We start from the raw sequence: 9,587 nt of genomic DNA, 5'->3' as shown, positions 1-9,587 counted from the left end.
AGCAAATTTCTTGATTATATATATAGTACCTTTATTAGAAGGATAACCCCTTGAGATGTGTCATCTCATTTTAGAGAGGGTCCTTATGACAAAAATACAGAAAATACAATAGACAAAACAATACAACAAATACATCCATGCATACTGTACATAAACAGGACAAAATAAGCTTGACAAAACAAAACAAAACAAAACAAAAACATAAGCTCTCCTGAAACTGGCCGCTCCCACCCCACCTGAACACCCAAAAAATAACAGACTTCATGCATTAATGATGTACCCATGTAAAGCTAAATGAGCAAAAACAGGAGTAGCAGCTACAGAAATTGCATACATGCACATGCGGTAACATGCAATGACATGCCCATGCAAATACACATAATACAAACATGCACATGCATCTTGGAGATGAGATTGCAGTATATAGGACAGAAAACAATCAGAAGCCAATTAGAAGCAAGAGCAGGTTATTTGCAGATGAGTAAAAAATGGATGCTTTAAAAATATTAAAGGAGTTAATAAAAAAAAAAGATATATATTAAAAATAAATGAAAAAAGTAATTGAAAAAACACGGCCCCTCGCGTATTAGGAGGGCAGGGTGAGTCACCAGAACCATGGACGGGTGTTTTTGATGAATCTAACATGGTTAAAATGGAGTTTGAAGTTACAATGGGTTTGTATAGGAAGGGGGCGTGTCTGATAAAATGAATATCAAATATCTAAATACTGAATCAAGCAACTTAAAAACGGTCTGGGGGGTTCACAAAGGCCTGAGTAGACGATAAAATGACCAAAGGTGTTTTTGAAAGTGAAATATCCCTTTAACCATGTCTCAGATACTGTAATTACACTAGGTTTGTTATAAACAACCCAAGCCCTTAATAGATCGATTTTAAGGAATAGGCTTCTAATGTTCACGTGTATAACATGTAGACCTTTCATGGTATTAATCATAAACAAAAAAAGTTAAAGGGATCCATCATGAATATACATGAGAAAAACATTAGACAGGGCTGAATTGATGAAGACTGATATCTATCATCTGGACTAAGCAAAATTTTTGAAAATATTGGGAATATTCTGCCATCTTGTGGTTGGTACCATATAATTGATTTATCTCCAGAGCTCAATCCACTGACAACTAATAACCTAACCTCGCATCACCAGTCTTTCCACCTCGGAGGAAACATCTACCCTACCCTAACTCTGGCTCTACCGCTGAGAAACATTACCCCCTAGTGGCGGACTGGCGGTGGTGGCATACTACATCAGTCTTGTACCAAATACCGCCTCTTTCAGCTTTCAGCCAATCGCAAGCAGATAGGGGCGGTACTTGGTATAAGACTGGTGCAGTGCCATCTGGACTGGTGTAGTAGATCACATCCACTAGGAGGTGATGTAGCCCAGCGGTACAGGGCATGCCCTGCAAATTTCAATAGCTCCGACGGAACCTCTCCCTCCGCTGTAAAGCTCCGAGATGAGGTTCCTCGTTTCTCGGTGCTGTTTTAGCAGGACATTGTCGCATATTTTCCACTTTACATGTTTCTTACCCCTTTCTGCACATCGTATCCAAAAAGTAAAGGTTTTCTGCCATGCTCTCAGATGTTTTAAGTTCTAGCGCACAATAAAAGCTATCCAACGAGTTGAGAAAAATATTTAATTCGCCTCTGTCCTCAGCCGGTTCCATAATATTTTGCATTAGAAGATGCAATTCAACATTTGACCAGTAGGGGAATCAGTAATGTTATCTCTACGGGCGCAACTCTTGCGCAATGTCTTAAAAACATGTAACCGGATGAGGACAGAGGCGAATTAAATACTTTTTTAAACTCGTTGGATAGCTTTTATTGTGCGCTAGAACTTAAAACATCTGAGAGCATGGCAGAAAACCTTTACCTTTTGATACAATGTGCAGAAAGGGGTAAGAAACATGTAAAGTGGAAAATGTGCGACCATGTCCTGCTAAAACGGCACCGAGAAACGAGGAACCTCATCTCGGAGCTATACAGCGGAGGGAGAGGTTCCGTAGGCGTAGGGGCTAGCCCTGCAACTTGCAAGCATAATTATAATCAGTCCCCGGATTCGGATCTGAGGAGAAGAACAAGCTCGCATTGCTTTTAAACATGATGCGCGGAACCCACATAATACCCCATTTTTCTTTGAGATTAAAACAAAAAATGGTTTGAAATATTTCACTTTATGCGCAATATATGAAAGTTTAACTTTTTTAATTATATTACGGAAGGGAAAAAAAACGTTATCAGGATATTCTAATTTATTTACAAGGATCTCTATACTTTTATTGATCTTTTACACTGTAAAAATGCTCTATTAATAAAAGTGATCATGGAGATGCCGGGGATTGAACCCGGGGCCTCATACATGCAAAGCATGCGCTCTACCACTGAGCTACATCCCCTCCTATTCACCGACAAAACTAAACAACAATTTTTTTTGATCAACTTTCGGCAAAAATAAAGTTTGCAACGCATTTTGTTTGTAGGCTTTTATTTGTGAACTTGTAGATTGGAGTTTTGCCTACAAATTGTCCTGATTCAATCTCTAATCTAATGTACCCTTAGCCCAGTATGAGTGCAATATTATGTTCGGCATAATATTGACTTACTCTGCCTCGCCGGTAAGTCTTTGATCAGACAAACGATCGTGGTCCCCCCCCCAGAGAGCTAAGCTAAACAGAACTTCAAGTACCTTGAATCTGTGACTGTGTTGCCTTTTTAAAGTTTAACTGAGGACCAGACCTCTCAAAAGGCGGCGTAGTCAGTCATTTTAGCTTTAAGCACCCTGCACTTTTACAAACTTTTCACTTATATTTTATTGTTTAATTTATAAGTCCATTATTTAAGTATTTGGGTGTTTTTAGCGGTGCCACACTTTGTCTTCAACCCTGAGCCATCCAACCCTAGCAAAGTGAGCAGTGGTTAGATGGGTTGTGTGGTTGAGGCCAAGAAGTAGCCTTACTAGTTTGTTTTGGGATGCTTGGAGCTTTATTTTTTTAGGCTTGGTGGTGTTGTGATACCATGAGGAGCATGCATAATCGAAATGACCTTGTATGAGGGCCCCTGCAAGAATCTGCAAGGTATTCTTGCTGACTATGGGGGAAATCCTATTGTTCTTTGGTTGACCTTTTTGATCACTCTTTTGACCATTTTATCACTAGAGAGGTTTGCCTGCAAGATGGAACCCAGGTAGGTAATTTCATCCTTTCTTGAGATAACAATATAAGACAAGATAAGGTGTAATGATAGTTTGTTGTCAGCGAGCCAGATGCGGATTGTGTCGAGTTCAGAGCTGAGAGTTTTCTCAACCTGCAGCCTGTCCCTGTCCAAGAACAGCAGAGCAGAGTCATCTGCGAACAGTAACAGTTTGCAGTTGCAAGCTGAGGACATCGTTCACATATATCAGGAACAGTAAAGATCCTAAATTAGATTTTTTTTCAGCAAGATACTTTTCAACCTGTTCATAAACTATTTTTTCCATGACTTTCGAGATGGTGGAAAGGACAGTTACTCTACTCCGAGTTCAGGTGTGAATTATTTTAAGTGCTGGCTCATTTCCATGTTCATATAACACACACACACACACACACACACACACACACACACACACACACACACACACACACACACACACACACACACACACACACACACACACCATTGCCATTTGCAGACAACGATTTTCAGACGCTCGGGACAACCCAGCTTTTCAGTTGGAGTGGTCCGTGTACGCATGAGTGTTCCCAAGGCACAGCACTCTGAAGCAGTTTTCCTCCTGCCAAAAAGTGATTGCAGCTGCTGCTTGGTAACCGAAAGCTTGTTTCTGCCTCAAGATGACTTGATTCATTCTTAATAGTTATATTTCAAACATTATAGCCCAATCAGACCAATTTACCAATGCCAAAAAGTGCTTGCAGCTCCTACCTGCAGTAGGCCTACCTACTGAAAGCTTGTTTCTGCCACATACAGTATATATAGTAATTGCCTATGATCACGTAAATATCATACCAGAATGTTGGACAAAGATAAAAGCAGTGGCTAAACTGTGTGATATAGCTTTGAATAGCCTGTGCACGCTCCCGTGGTCCCCAATCACTCTCTGGCAGACGATCACTTTAGCGCACAACAGGGGCAAGCATTTCCAACTTGCATCATAGATAGATAGATAGAGATAGATAGATAGATAGATAGATTGCTCACAAAACACTTGCAAATACACCTTGACAGACAAAAAATAAACACAAGGGGGAAAAAAAACATTCAGAAGTTCTGTAAACCTCTTCATTTCACCTGTCAGTGAGGAGTTTCACCAGGAGACCATAACTCGCGCCCCCCCCCCCCCAGTTCCACTCCCTGCTGATCAGGCACAGCCCTGCAGTAGGCGTCATTAGTGCAGCGACAAGACCCCTGCTAACACTGCCAATTGTGTAATATTTTTCGTCAATAAACATTTATTTTGAGCAATCTGGATGTACTGTACTGTCTGTCAGAGGTATTTCATGAAGAATACATTATATCCTTTGTCCAAAAAGGGTTTCTTTATGAACTCAGCAGTAGAAACTTTGGCGCTCACACAGGGGACCCCGTGTTATAATCCCGGATAGGACATAATAGTTATGGATTTCAGCTTTACATGGACGCCGCAATAACAGCTAAATATTATTTCATTATTTTATCTTTTTATTATAAAAAAAAAGAAGACATGTGCATGGTGGCGCACACAGCTAGACCGATTATGGCCCATCCTTGTCTTCATCTCCTCCATGTTGAGGAGGCATTTCCCCACGCCCTTGATACTGAGGAAGTTATATTTTTTTGACTACATTTTTGTAATGCTGTGTATCGCTTTCTTGCGTGAAAGTGTGCCTGTGACATGTTGCAGCGCTTTTTTTTAGATTAGAAAGGAAAATAAATTGCAATTTATAGGTTTCTCAAAAGGAAATCTTTACTTTTACTCCAGTAATCTTCAATGGAGTAGTTGTACTTTTACTTGAGTACAGATTTACAGCACACTACCCACCCCTGTAGGGTGGGTAGAGTACTGGTGGAGGGCCACCAGGTCTCTGTACTCTTGACCTCACTGCCCCACTGGGAAGGATCTTCCTAATGGAGCATGTCGCCTGTGACACTGAGGCTGGGACAGGAGTGGCTGTCTGAGGCTCCAGAGGGATGTCTGCTTTCATCTCCGTGGAAGCAGGGTCCACCTCAGTTTCTGGACTGGCCCATGATGGCCTGTTGTCTGTCTCATCATCCTCTTCTTCCTCTTGTCCTTGCTCTGACCAGAGTGCCTCGCTGTTGACATCACTAGTTTTAAACATGTCCACCTCAGGAGAAGCAACCCTATTTTCAGTCTGTTCAACCTCTGCCTCAGACTTTTCTGGGCTGTTTTCCACTGGAGCAGAGGGGGCTTTGGAGGCTGTGACAGGAGTGGGACCCATATATGTGGGCTCCTCAGCTGGCTGGGGCTCCATAAGGTTGTCTGCTTTCAACTGATTGGAAGTAGGCTCCAAGTCCTTCTGAGCCTCCACCTCAGGTTCAGGGCTGGCAAACTTTGAGTACTTGTCCAAGGGTGCAGAGCATGTTTTCATTTCCTCCACATTGAGACGCCAGTCACCACGAAATCTTATGGGCCTTTTGCTGAGTATACACTGTACCGGTGCCGAGTCATAAAATGTCACAAAGGCAAAGTTAGATTTGGGTACACGATTCTTAATTATGACTTTCCGGACTTTACCATATTGTGCAAAGAACTCTGTGAGCTCAGCCTCATCCACTTTATGAGGGATGTTTCCGACAAACAGTTGTTGGTGGGCGTACCTCAATCCCCGCATCAGTTCCTCCCCCCTCTTGCATTCCAGCACTGTTCTGGGGACCTTATGTACAAGTGGCGGCCCTCCTGGTCTCAGTGCCGTTGACATCACTTCTTCGCTGGAAGGGCGGTTCCTACTGGCGATTGTTGCCCATGATGGGCTGGTGGCTGCTTTCATCTCCATGGCTGCAAGCTCCTTCTGAGCCTCCGGTTTGGATTCAGGGCTGGCAGTCATTGAGGTCTTGTCTGAGCTGAGGACCTGTGCATCCCCCTTGTCTTCCTGCTTTGGCCTGGAACCCTTATGCACGGGTGGAGGGTCTCCAGTTCTCTGTTGTGTTGACTTCACCACCCCTCTGGGAGAGGGTTTCTTCTTGGTGACTGTCGTCCATGACGCTGGGGCAGTTACAAGGGTGGAGCCCTTCTTTGTGGTGTCTTCTTCTTTCACCGCTATGACAGCAGGCTCCACCTCCTTCTGAGTCTCCACCTCGACTTGAAGGCTGGCAGTTGTTGCGACCTTGTCCAAGCGTCCCGAGACTCCCGACTCCTCCACATTGAGGTTCACACCATCACGGAACATTATGGGCTTGTCGTTGAGGACGGTTTGTATAATTGCAGAGTCATTAAATGCCACAAAGCCAAACTTTGGTCGGAACCTCCGACCTGACCTCATTCTGACTTTCAGGACTGTCCCATACCGCTCAAAGAACTTCTTGAACTCAGCCTCGTTCACGTTATCAGGGATGTTTCCGACAAACAGTTGGGGCACCACCTTCTTGCCTTCCTGAACTGGCCTGGGGTCCTTATGTACAGGTTGAGGGCCTACAACTCTCTGTGCCGTTGACACCGCCTCGTTGAGAGGGAGGTGCTTACTGGCGATTGTCGCCCATGACACTTGGGTGGAGCTCTTCTGTGTGGTGACTCCCCTCAACTGTGTCTCCCCAGCCTTCTTGCCTTCCCGCACCTGCCTGGGGCCTCTCTGTGCTTTTGGTTTCACTGCACCGTTGAGAGTATTCTTACTGCCGATTGTCACCCTCAATTGTGAAGCGGGGACAGCAGTGGGACTCGTTTTTGTGGACTCCTCAGCTGGCTGGGGCTCCTCTGTTTTCATCTCCATAGAAGCAGGCTTCACCTCAGGGACAGGGCTTGCAGTCGCCACAGCCTCCTCTGCCTCAGTCTTGGCCTCTGAATTCACTGCTGTATTACTGAGAGGGAGGTTGTTAGGGGCACACAATAGCCTGTTGTCTGCCTCACCTGCTTCCTCTCTACCTGAAAAGTCTAGCTCTGACCTGAATGTCTGGCAGTGGACGTCAGTAGACTCAACTTGGGCCACCTCAGGAGAAGCAACCCTCTCTTCCATCTGCCCTACCTCTGGGCTGTTTTCCTCTGGAGTAGGGGAGGCGGGATCAATGGAGGCTGTGGAGGTGGAGTCTGTGTTGGGGATGGGGAGAGGAGTGGGACTCATCACTGTGGGCTCCTCAGCAGGATAGGGCTCCAGACGGATGTCTGCATGTATCTCCATGGAAGCAAGTTCTTCCTCAGGTTCAGGGCTGGCAGTTGGGACAGCCTCCTCTACGTTGGCCACCTCAGGAGAAGCAACCCTCTCTTCCATCTGCCCTACCTCTGGGCTGTTTTCCTCTGGAGCAGGGGAGGCGGGATCAATGGAGGCTGTGGAGGTGGAGTCTGTGTTGGGGATGGGGAGAGGAGTGGGACTCATCACTGTGGGCTCCTCAGCAGGATAGGGCTCCAGAGGGATGTCTGCATTTGTCTCCACGGAAGCAAGTTCTACCTCAGGTTCAGGGCTATCACTCTCTTCTTCCATCTTCTCTACCCCTGGGCTGTTCTCTGGAGCAGAGGGGGCGGGATCTGTGGAGGCGGAGTCTGCATTGGCTGCAGGGGAAGGTGTGGGATTAATTACCGTCAGTTCCTCAGCTGCTGGCTGGGGTTCCAGAAGGATGTCTGCTTTCTCCATGGAATCAGGCTCCATTTCCTTCACAGGCTCCACAACATGTTCAGGACCGGCAGTCGCCACAGCATCTGCCTCAAACGTTTCGAGGGATTCTGAGTCAGAATCTCTAAACACTTCATCTTGGTATTTGAACACATCAGTGAGAATATACTTGAATGCTACATTAGTATCCAGGGGAGCTAGCACAAAGTTTTGCACAAAAGTCCTCATGGGCTGCTCGTTGTTGTAGATCTCGCCCATCACCAGCACTGTCACACTATCGTTGAGTATGGCGTGGGCATCCATGTGTCTGATCTTGGGGTAGCAGTTCTTGAAGCCCAGGGCCATTACCTTCTCATGGATGTTAGATTTTCCATAGACGGGTTCCTTTCCATGCATATAGCTTGAGTTTGGGCCATAAAAACTGTGCAGATTGTGAGGCTCCTTGTAGAGGATTGTATAGTACTGTCGGACAAAGTCTTGTCCAATCCGCTGGGCACTAGTCCTCTCCTCCATCATTATCATCAATCTATTACGTATCTGTATGTATCTAAATTCCACGAATCTCTGACTTGCCTCCACTTAAGTACTCAGATAATGTGTACTGCAATCAAAAACGTTTTAAGTGTCAGTTCAATTCAAGGTTCTTTATTGGCACAATATGTATCTATCGTAGTGTGGGAGATGAGATCTAATAACGTTTGCCTAACCTTCTGATCAATGTGTCTCAGAGAATTGGCTTCCACTCTGACAGCTGTATGGCTGTGACGTGCCTTTTAAAAGTGTGTCCATAATGACATAGAGGTGACGTCATATGATGTCACCTCCATGTCACTAAGAGCACATTGTGATGTCAGACCCTTCCTTGCCATTCATTTCAATGGCTCCCCCAGCGCATACTCCCTTTTTACTGCCTTTTCCGTGTTTGGTTTGGTGACGTCGAGGGGCCCCATATTGCATGAGCAGTAGCGTCTACGGGGCCCCTTCACATTCGTAGTAGTTGCGAACGCAGCGGAAGGAGGCGCGCCGAAGGCTTACTATGAAACTCGGGTACTCGGGAAACTCGGGTACGTACTCGGGTTGTGTGTGTGTGTGTCTGTGTGCAGTATTGTGTGCACTGCCTGTGTGCAGCCGCGCCCCCATATGACTCACGCTCTCATTGGCTGCTGACAGATCTCAGAGAAATCCGCCTGCCCCTGGGTGACTAGTTACACTCCTCTGAGAGAAATATAGCAGCTACAGTCAAAAATAATCGCAACCACCCACTTCTCTACAATTGCTCATTCCTTTCTATTCTTCTTATTGTTATTTTCGAGCTGCGTTCGCGCATCTTACTTGTGTCTACCTCTGTGTGCTGTGCTAGCCAATGTGCAAGCTTGTGAGTCGAATCCAATTGGTCGTGGAGGAACCCCAGCTGTGGTACGCTGCACTACCAGAGTCAGCCAACAGGAGGGAGGTGCTTCAATTTACCCTCCCGGTTCTGGGGATAATCTACCCAACTCCTGACCCAAGCCCTCAATCATCTCCAGGCTTGACTACTGCAACTGATCCAGAATGCCACGGCACACCTGGTCTGCAGCTCTTTACCTTCCCTACACCCCTTCCTGCACATTTAGATCAGCTAACACGTAAGTAATACATGTGTACTGACTTGTATACTGCATACTATGTTTGCTGTTGCATAACAACCAAACAAACAACCAAATTTCCCTCTGGGGGATCAATATCTGCCTACCTACTATCTAACACAAGACATCTGGCCAACACTCCAAGCAACCTAGACTCTTCTCCCTCCTTAATGCTCACAATTTATGT

The sequence above is a fragment of the Gymnoscopelus microlampas genome (genome assembly GCF_963454915.1).
Source record: "Gymnoscopelus microlampas genome assembly, chromosome: 16".
NCBI classification, from domain to species: domain Eukaryota; kingdom Metazoa; phylum Chordata; class Actinopteri; order Myctophiformes; family Myctophidae; genus Gymnoscopelus; species Gymnoscopelus microlampas.
This window is presented reverse-complemented; position numbering follows the sequence as displayed.